Below are 10,590 nucleotides of genomic sequence, written 5' to 3'. Positions count from 1 at the left end.
TCTAGCTGCACACGTCGCCTCCTCTTCTGTGGCTTCAGTGTGGTGGAGCTTCAGTGTATGGGAGTGCCCTTCCAACATTGCTGAGGGAAGAGCAGTTAATTCCACACCTTTTCAGTCACTGAGCCCTAGTGTTAACCCCTTGTGTGGTGATAATTAGGAGGTAGGACTCCAGTAGTGCCATTCTTTGGGCAGCCAGAAGCATTGGCCCTACCTCTTCACAAAAGTATCCAGTGGCTCTTACTGTGCCTCTGGCCTGTTAGCATGCTAGGGTGGCAGGAAACATTGGTCCTCCTGGGGAGTGGGTCAATGATTTCCTGTCCTGCAAGCTATGCTTGGTCAAATACGTTTCCTTTCACAGTGCAGTTAGCCTGGTTAGGTTCTGCGGTGAGGGAGCACTGATGGTGAAGGTTGACATTGAATTGGCCTTCCAGTTGCTGCCTATTGTCCCAGTCAATCTCTATCTTCTGGGCTTTTAAGTTTCAGGGTCAGTAGTATATGGACAGGAGCATCCTTATGGGCTGCTCAATCTCATATGCATACTTTGAAACTTTTATCACCTTTTTCGACTGGGTAAGAGCGCAGACGGCAAGGAATAACAATACTAACAGTGCCTTGATGACTTCCTCTTCATGGGCGCAATTGCATTGGTGGGGTGCACAAACTGATACGTTCTTTCCAGGCAATCATAACGCAATTTGGTATTTACTTAGTGGAGGACAAAACAGAGGACCTGGTCATGGTGCTACTATTTTTAGGGATTGAAATGGACTCAATAAAAATGATGTTGCACCTGCCCAGTGCTAGCAGGCAGAGTTACAGAACTTGATGCAGAAAATGGGGGCAGCTAAACAGGTGATCTTGAGGGAAATGCAGTCTGTGCTTGGCCATTTGAGCTTTGGATGTAGAGTGGTTCCAATGGGCATGATGTTTTTGTTCAGAATGGTGACTTCCATGGTTCACTGGTTGATTATAGTATGCAGGTGAGATACAGCGGGTTAGCCAAAGAATGGTTGCTGCACAGGCTGCTGACCAGAATTGTGGGGATCCATATAGGAATTTTGTCCTTAAGAAATTCTTCAAAAGATGGGTGAGGAAGGAAACCAGGTGAAATGGCAGGTGCCCAGCTACATACAAATTACTGAGCAGACTTTGGGAGGATACACCGTTAGTATGGAAATCTGCATTAGAAGAAACCTTCTTCTACCTGGCCTTTTCCCTAGCATTTTTTTAAGCCTTGCACATCAATGAATAGGTGATAGTAACAAAGAGCAACATCTGTTAGGGATGTGCAGAGGGACACCATACGTTGCATTCGGGATTCGTATTCGTCGGGGGGCAGATACATTGCATTCGGCAAGCGGGACCCCCGATACCTTTATACGTTAATTCTTATTCGTTTCCCGGCTTTGCTCCTACCATGTGACAGGGGCTGACCAATGGCACCGGTAGCCCCTGTGACAAAGTAAGGGCAAAGGCTATCGGCGCCATTTTGATTACTGGCAGCCGACGGCCCGAGTGCAGGAGATCGCTCCCGGACCCCCTGACAGGGGCTGACCAATGGCACCAGTAGCCCTTGTGACATAGTAGGTCAAAGGCTATCGGCGCCATTTTGAATACTGGCAGCTGAGGATGTGAGTACAGGAGATGGCTCCCGAACCCCCCGCTGGACCACCAGGGAGTTTTGGTAAGTCTTGGGGGGGTCAGGAGGGTGGGGGGTTTGTTTAAATTGGCTCCTTTAGACAGCTGAATAATTCGGTGAAGATTCGTAGTATTCGTGGGGAATCGCGATATGTTTCACTTCCCCACGAATACAATGAATATGGTCCTATACGTTGCGGATTACCAGTTCATAGGGAACGAATGCACACCCCTAACATCTGTGGCACTGGTTTGCTCACAGGTAATGTGGTACTGCTGGGTGTGTTAGGACTGCCGGCCGTGGCGGGCCGCGGTCGGGTGTCATGGACACCAGCCACGGCAGGCCGTGACCAGGGTCGGGCCGGCGGCCACGGCATCAATAAAACTTACCCAACGTATCGGGCATGTCAGAGGCCCCTGCTATGGCAGGCAGCCTTCTCCGTTTCCTTCTTCATGGCTGCTGACTCTGCCAAGCCCGGCCACATGGTTTTCTCTCAGCCGGGCCGGCTCCTCCCCCTCAGCCTGCTAGGAGCCGCGCACGCGGCTGAAGAGAGAATTTAAAGGAGCCATGACAGGAAATTGTCATGGCTCCTCCTGGGACTCCTCCCTCCAGTTCCTGTATTTAAGGCAAGGTCTGACACTCAGACCCTTGCCTTGGTATTGAAGCTCTGTGCTTGGTTCCTGTGTTCCGTGTTCCTGGATTTGCTCTTCGTCCTGCTTCTGCTCCTCTGCTTCGTTGGATTGATTCTTTGGCTTCTGACCTTCGGACCGGCGGTGGTGAGTTTCTGGTGTTGACTTGGACTGGCTTCGGACCGCTCTCCTGTGTTGCTCCTGGACAGACTTCGGACCACTCTCCCGTCTACTCCTGGACCGGCTCTCGACCTCTCTCTGGACTTCGACCCTTGGACTGGCTTTGGACTATCCTTCAACATCTACTCCCGGACTGATTACGACCTGCTGGAGGTGCCAGCCGTCTGGAACCCATGACCTGCAGGAGGTGCCTGCATCCAGACAATATTCAGTCTTCAGGGAGTCTCCTAAGACCCAGTGGCCGTGTCCCTACGGGCTCCTCCTGGGGGGATCACGAGCTTCCAGGGTGAAGCCTTCATCTAACATCTACATCAGCAGGCCTTGCCATCCGACGGTAGAGACCGAAGAGGGTTGACTCCCTTTTTGGTAGCGCTGACTGTACCTCGGAACAGAGGTCCACTTTCTGAATCATAACAGAATACCAAGGCCATGGACCCGGAAGAGGCTTCAGCTCGTCAGGCCATTCCTGGTTTAGCCCAGAAGGTCATGGAGCAGCAACACACACTAGAATCCATGGCGTCTTCCTTGGAACGACTTAACGCCCATCTGGATTCTATAGCTATGCCTCAGGCAGCAAACTTGGGAAGATCTCCACCTGTGCAGTACAGGTGGTGTTGGGAGGGGATGGGGGCACTACCTTTAACCGTCCTCTCCTGACAAACCTAGTTGGAGTGCAAGTTGGCGTTAATCCAGCACGACCTCGGCATTTCAACTGCAAATATAAAATACAAGCAGGTAGATGTCCATTTATTCTTTTCCTTATAGATTGACTTGTTTGTCCTAGGTAGACATCAGAGTGACAAGGCATGTATCACCTTGGAGGAAGAGCAGTGAAAGGGGCCGGATGTTGCAGCTGATGTTGTTGGCTTCTGTGATGGTGTTGTCTGGCTTAATCTGTGGACAGAATTGGCATGTGGGTTTCTGGCAGGGTCTGGTACCTAAGTTGGTGTCATTGTTGTACAATTCACGGTTGCTGGTGAGTATCCGTTTGAGATTGGGGATCAGGATACTGTCCTTAATTGACCATCGGTGTGACCCAGCTTGTCATGTCTGCTTTTTCAATTAGAACCTAAAATGTATTGAAAAAAAAGCCTGAGGCTCTAAACTACAGGATGAGCTTGTCAGAACAGGGATTTGAACCCACGCCTCCATCAGGAGACCAAAACACCCAGCACAGGGAAGCAGAAAGACTTGAGTCTGGCACCTTAGACCACTCAGCCATTCTGACAACTGAAAGCAAACTTGGGAAGATCTCCACCTGTGCAGTACAGGTGGTGTTGGGAGGGGGTGGGTGCACTACCTTTAACCGTCCTCTCCTGACAAACCTAGTTGGAGTGCAAGTTGGCGTTAATCCAGCACGACCTCGGCATTTCAACTGCAAATATAAAATACAAGCAGGTAGATGAATTTTACCCAAGGATAATCCTTCCTGAATCTCATACAGCCATGACCCTGTCAGACAATCTTTTTATTAGAAAGAAGCCAGCACACGTCCAAAGGCCTCAGTTTCTGTAGTGTAGTGGTTATCACGTTCGCCTCACACGCGAAAGGTCCCTGGTTCGAAACCAGGCAGAAACAGTTCCTAGTTTTTACACTAGTTTTAATGTTCTGCCTCCTCACGGTCTTCACCTGTGTCCGGACAGACATGCCGAGTAACATTCTAGAGCATATGCAGCTCTCCCTAATCCAAAGTGGTGAAGTGCCTATCATCACAGGCATTTTGCATTATTTCTTGCTAACCATCTCAATTCCTTAATATACAACTGTGGATGTTAAAGTGCTTTTTAAGATTTCAAGAAATATTTCAAATATTACACATGAAATAAAACATCGAACCCTAGTAACCAAACATGACGTAATAATGTGCGAAAGCTTATTAAGAAAGACAAGTAGAGACAAAACATACGTATCAGAGATAAGAGCTGAAAGAACCACGTCCTGCATCTCTGGCACCTATCTGTCACCATCAGGTTGAGATAGGAGGTAAGCAATCAGGACTTAAGCATAACACAGCCTCGACGATAACAGTGGGTGTGTTGATATCATTGCTGTGGTGCTCAAAGGACTATTTAATCGAGGTGATACTTAGGGTGCTAGAAAGCCAAGAAATCCGACATGACAGCAAAAGAAATAAAGTTTCTGGAAATGACATTTCAGAGAGACAGCATCCGCTGGGAAATCACCTGCTTCCGATCTCTGCTTCCTTCTCGGCTGATCCTGAGTTTACAGTTTATGTTGATTCATTCTCTTAGCCCTCCTGAAGTCAGCAACAGAAGAGACCATTGAAGAGTCATGGCTGCGCTGTGATATACACAGCTCTGCTCCTAAGTGAATACTCTTTTGAATGAGATGGATAAAATATATGGGGAACATAGAGAAGGCACTGGGTTAGTCAGGAAATGATGTGGAGAGAGTGGTAATAGCATTAGAGTATAGCCTATTGATAACTGAGGTAAGTGTGAAAAGGCAGCTGGAGCTGCTAAAGGTTAAGTTCACAGATAGCTGTGATGAGTCATGAGGCCATTGTCTATGTCAGACCCAGGGTGATGCTGTTAGTTTTGTTAATGAGCTCCAGTTCAGCAGTTACATCCTGGAGTGCTCCTTTGAAGTTTCTCTGTAGGAGAATAGCTAATTTAAGGTCAGATAGAGAATGTCCTGCAAGGTTGAAATGTTCTGATACTGGTTTCTGAATGTTGCCATTTCTCATGACAGATTTATGTCCATTTATTCTTTTCCTTATAGATTGACTTGTTTGTCCTAGGTAGACATCAGAGTGACAAGGCATGTATCACCTTGGAGGAAGAGCAGTGAAAGGGGCCGGATGTTGCAGCTGATGTTGTTGGCTTCTGTGATGGTGTTGTCTGGCTTAATCTGTGGACAGAATTGGCATGTGGGTTTCTGGCAGGGTCTGGTACCTAAGTTGGTGTCATTGTTGTACAATTCACGGTTGCTGGTGAGTATCCGTTTGAGATTGGGGATCAGGATACTGTCCTTAATTGACCATTGGTGTGACCCAGCTTGTCATGTCTGCTTTTTCAATTAGAACCTAAAATGTATTGAAAAAATAAGCCTGAGGCTCTAAACTACAGAATGAGCTTGTCAGAACAGGGATTTGAACCCACTCCTCCACCAGGAGACCAGAACACCCTGCACAGGGAAGCAGGAAGACTTGAGCCTGGCACCTTACACCACTCAGCCATTCTGACAACTGAAAGCAAACTTGGGAAGATCTCCACCTGTGCAGTACAGGTGGTGTTGGGAGGGGGTGGGTGCACTACCTTTAACCGTCCTCTCCTGACAAACCTAGTTGGAGTGCAAGTTGGCGTTAATCCAGCACGACCTCGGCATTTCAACTGCAAATATAAAATACAAGCAGGTAGATGAATTTTACCCAAGGATAATCCTTCCTGAATCTCATACAGCCATGACCCTGTCAGACAATCTTTTTATTAGAAAGAAGCCAGCACACGTCCAAAGGCCTCAGTTTCTGTAGTGTAGTGGTTATCACGTTCGCCTCACACGCGAAAGGTCCCTGGTTCGAAACCAGGCAGAAACAGTTCCTAGTTTTTACACTAGTTTTAATGTTCTGCCTCCTCACGGTCTTCACCTGTCTCGGGACAGACATGCCGAGTAACATTCTAGAGCATATGCAGCTCTCCCTAATCCAAAGTGGTGAAGTGCCTATCATCACAGGCATTTTGCATTATTTCTTGCTAACCATCTCAATTCCTTAATATACAACTGTGGATGTTAAAGTGCTTTTTAAGATTTCAAGAAATATTTCAAATATTACACATGAAATAAAACATCGAACCCTAGTAACCAAACATGACGTAATAATGTGCGAAAGCTTATTAAGAAAGACAAGTAGAGACAAAACATACGTATCAGAGTTAAGAGCTGAAAGAACCACGTCCTGCATCCTCTGGCACCTATCTGTCACCATCAGGTTGAGATAGGAGGTAAGCAATCAGGACTTAAGCATAACACAGCCTCGACGATAACAGTGGGTGTGTTGATATCATTGCTGTGGTGCTCAAAGGACTATTTAATCGAGGTGATACTTAGGGTGCTAGAAAGCCAAGAAATCCGACATGACAGCAAAAGAAATAAAGTTTCTGGAAATGACATTTCAGAGAGACAGCATCCGCTGGGAAATCACCTGCTTCTGATCTCTGCTTCCTTCTCGGCTGATCCTGAGTTTACAGTTTATGTTGATTCATTCTCTTAGCCCTCCTGAAGTCAGCAACAGAAGAGACCATTGAAGAGTCATGGCTGCGCTGTGATATACACAGCTCTGCTCCTAAGTGAATACTCTTTTGAATGAGATGGATAAAATATATGGGGAACATAGAGAAGGCACTGGGTTAGTCAGGAAATGATGTGGAGAGAGTGGTAATAGCATTAGAGTATAGCCTATTGATAACTGAGGTAAGTGTGAAAAGGCAGCTGGAGCTGCTAAAGGTTAAGTTCACAGATAGCTGTGATGAGTCATGAGGCCATTGTCTATGTCAGACCCAGGGTGATGCTGTTAGTTTTGTTAATGAGCTCCAGTTCAGCAGTTACATCCTGGAGTGCTCCTTTGAAGTTTCTCTGTAGGAGAATAGCTACTTTAAGGTCAGATAGAGAATGTCCTGCAAGGTTGAAATGTTCTGATACTGGTTTCTGAATGTTGCCATTTCTCATGACAGATTTATGTCCATTTATTCTTTTCCTTATAGATTGACTTGTTTGTCCTAGGTAGACATCAGAGTGACAAGGCATGTATCACCTTGGAGGAAGAGCAGTGAAAGGGGCCGGATGTTGCAGCTGATGTTGTTGGCTCCTGTGATGGTGTTGTCTGGCTTAATCTGTGGACAGAATTGGCATGTGGGTTTCTGGCAGGGTCTGGTACCTAAGTTGGTGTCATTGTTGTACAATTCACGGTTGCTGGTGAGTATCCGTTTGAGATTGGGGATCAGGATACTGTCCTTAATTGACCATCTGTGTGACCCAGCTTGTCATGTCTGCTTTTTCAATTAGAACCTAAAATGTATTGAAAAAATAAGCCTGAGGCTCTAAACTACAGGATGAGCTTGTCAGAACAGGGATTTGAACCCACACCTCCATCAGGAGACCAGAACACCCAGCACAGGGAAGCAGAAAGACTTGAATCTGGCGCCTTAGACCACTCAGCCATTCTGACAACTGAAAGCAAACTTGGGAAGATCTCCACCTGTGCAGTACAGGTGGTGTTGGGAGGGGGTGGGTGCACTACCTTTAACCGTCCTCTCCTGACAAACCTAGTTGGAGTGCAAGTTGGCGTTAATCCAGCACGACCTCGGCATTTCAACTGCAAATATAAAATACAAGCAGGTAGATGAATTTTACCCAAGGATAATCCTTCCTGAATCTCATACAGCCATGACCCTGTGAGACAATCTTTTTATTAGAAAGAAGCCAGCACACATCAAAAACCTCAGTTTCTGTAGTGTGGTGGTTATCACGTTTGCCTCACACGCGACAGGTCCCTGGTTTGAAACCAGGCAGAAACAGTTCCTAGTAGACATGCCGAGTAACATTCTAGTTAAATATAAGACCCTGAATAATATAACATGTAATCTCAATCTGAACAAATAAATAACCTGTTATATGGATGTCTAATTTTAAATACTGAGTGTACCTTCATACGATTCTGCTTGATAGTGCAGCTATCGTGTCTGTGAGCCTAAACTAAGTCTTATAAATCATTAGGTACCTCAGTGATGATGCTCTTGAAAAAGTCCACTTTCAAATTATAATGATGCTGGCAACACAAGTGCCATTGCTGTCACTTATCTTGTATTCTGAGGTCAGTCTTTAACAGCCGACATCTAGATGTTTCGGAGGCTGGCTCCTTCATCAAGGGCTGATTGTTTCAAGAGAGACTCGTGGAATGTTGATTCTATAAAGAGCATGTATGAAGACATCTTTAAGTTATTGAATAATATTTCACTTAACATTGGCTCATAGGAAGTGAGATACATACGTGAAATAATGGCAGCTGTCATTCATCAGAGTGTGGACTGTGCCGCTGCAATCGCGGTTTATGAAGCTCCGCTAGAGAGATGAGGAAAAAATCTCTAAGCTGTATTGCACCTTGAGCGGCTTAAAAATGAAATCGAATTAAAGATCCCTTTTTCAAACAAGTGAATGCCAGATTCATGAACGTGTGCAGTAGTGAGACTGAAACTCTTTAAGAAAATTGTTAAACAAACTATGTATTTATTTCAGCGTTGAAAGGTGATTATCTATCAAGATTTTGAAAAATGTTCGCTGACACTTGAAAACTGTCTTTTTAAAACTTAATGACAATGTTTACCTGAAATTTAAAGGTTCTCACTATTTGTTTACCGGCTGCTCCTACGGCTCCTTTATTGGCGCGAAAAACGCCGACTGAGGGGCCATATTTAAAGGGAAATCCTTTGAAGAAAAATGGGCGGTGCTAATGACGAAAGAAAGTGGGCGGTGCTAATGACGTCATGCTACCTGAACGGAATGCAGAATGCTGTATCTAAATCAATGTATGCCACTCAATCTTATCATTAAGACCAATTGGTTCTAAAGTGTTTAGGTGAAAAATCCATGCGTTTTCTTGCTTATTAAGAATACTGATACGGTCTCCTCCTCTCCAAGATGAGCGAACATGTTCTATGATAGTCCATCTAAGATCATTAAAAGTATGTGAAAAGTCAATGCAGTGTTGTACAATTGGTGCCTTCTGATCTTTATTATTAATTCTGCTTTTGTGTTCCGTAAGGCGGACCTTGATCTTTCTTTTGGTCCTGCCTATATATACTTTCGGACATGGACACTGTAAAGCGTAAATGACGAAATCTGTATTACAATTGACATCACTATTGATTTTCACTATGTACCCCGAAGTTGGATGGCTCCAGGTTGTACCTTGGTGCGCTTGTGGACAAAAAATGCATTTGCCACAGGATGTCTGTCCTGTCAAAAATGGGGCTATTGGTGCTGAAACTGAGGCTCTGATCACACGTTGTTTGATGTTCTGCCCTCTAGAATATACAAACGTGGGAACATGATTGAACACTGGGTGGGGGCTTAGAACATGCCAGTATTTTAACAAAATCTTTTTAATTTGTGGTGTGAGTTGGGTATGTTGTAAAACATATACCAAATCTATATCATTTGGTTTGTGAGTACCTTTAAATTTCAGGTAAACATTGTCATTAAGTTTTAAAAAGACAGTTTTCAAGTGTCAGTGCAAGGTTGAAATGTTCTGATACTGGTTTCTGAATGTTGCCATTTCTCATGACAGATTTATGTCCATTTATTCTTTTCCTTATAGATTGACTTGTTTGTCCTATGTAGACATCAGAGTGACAAGGCATGTATCACCTTGGAGGAAGAGCAGTGAAAGGAGCCGGATGTTGCAGCTGAAGGTGTTGTCTGGCTTAATCTGTGGACAGAATTGGCATCTGGGTTTCTGGCAGGGTCTGGTACCTAAGTTGGTGTCATTGTTGTACAATTCACGGTTGCTGGTGAGTATCCTTTTGAGATTGGGGATCAGGATATTGCCCTTAATTGACCATCGGTGCGGTTATATTGGCATGCCGTACCATACTGGCTCTCTGAACCAATTCCTTGGCGCAACCTTCAGTTGATGCGTGGTTTGGCAGGATGGCCTCTTTACTACAGATTGAATATATGGACTTCCGCTTGGGCAAGAGAAAACCGGACAAGATATATAATGCTTGTTGGAATGCATGTTATGCCTTGTTTCCTCTTGCTTTACAAACTGAGCTGAATGACACTGGATATAAGCCCATATGGTCTTAACTGAGGTTCCGAGGGGGGGAGGGCATAGGGAAGGAAAGAGAGGTCTGTATGTGGTATGGTGGAGGTATGAATGGATATGCTTTGGAGATGTTTCTGTGGGGAGGGGATGATTGGGCTAGGATTGGATGGAGGGGAAAAAAAGAGAAAACCAGGGAATACGTTATAGTGGGATCGGTTGTTAGACCGAACATGTATGTACAACGCTTGTATTGTATGCTGTTTTCTGTGTTGCATATGCTATTGTTCTCCCATGTGAGTGTAGCATCTTCCAGTTAATAAAAATTATTTTGAAAAAAAAATAGAATATCTCTACCCCAC

The 10,590-nt window shown here is 45.1% G+C and overlaps 2 non-coding genes across 2 annotated transcripts; both read left to right on the top strand.

Annotated features, from left to right (window-relative positions):
* The first annotated feature begins 3,953 nt into the window (after window positions 1-3,953).
* TRNAV-CAC lies at window positions 3,954-4,026 on the top strand. Its single transcript has one exon. It is a non-coding gene; the product is annotated as a tRNA-Val (tRNA).
* Window positions 4,027-5,931: 1,905 nt separating this feature from the next.
* Window positions 5,932-6,004, top strand: TRNAV-CAC. The gene has a single exon. It is a non-coding gene; the product is annotated as a tRNA-Val (tRNA).
* Window positions 6,005-10,590: the final 4,586 nt, after the last annotated feature.

The sequence above is a fragment of the Rhinatrema bivittatum genome, chromosome 3 (assembly GCF_901001135.1).
Source record: "Rhinatrema bivittatum chromosome 3, aRhiBiv1.1, whole genome shotgun sequence".
NCBI lineage: Eukaryota > Metazoa > Chordata > Amphibia > Gymnophiona > Rhinatrematidae > Rhinatrema > Rhinatrema bivittatum.
The sequence above is the reverse complement of the archived record's forward strand: the minus strand, read 5'-3'. Positions and strand labels throughout refer to the sequence as shown.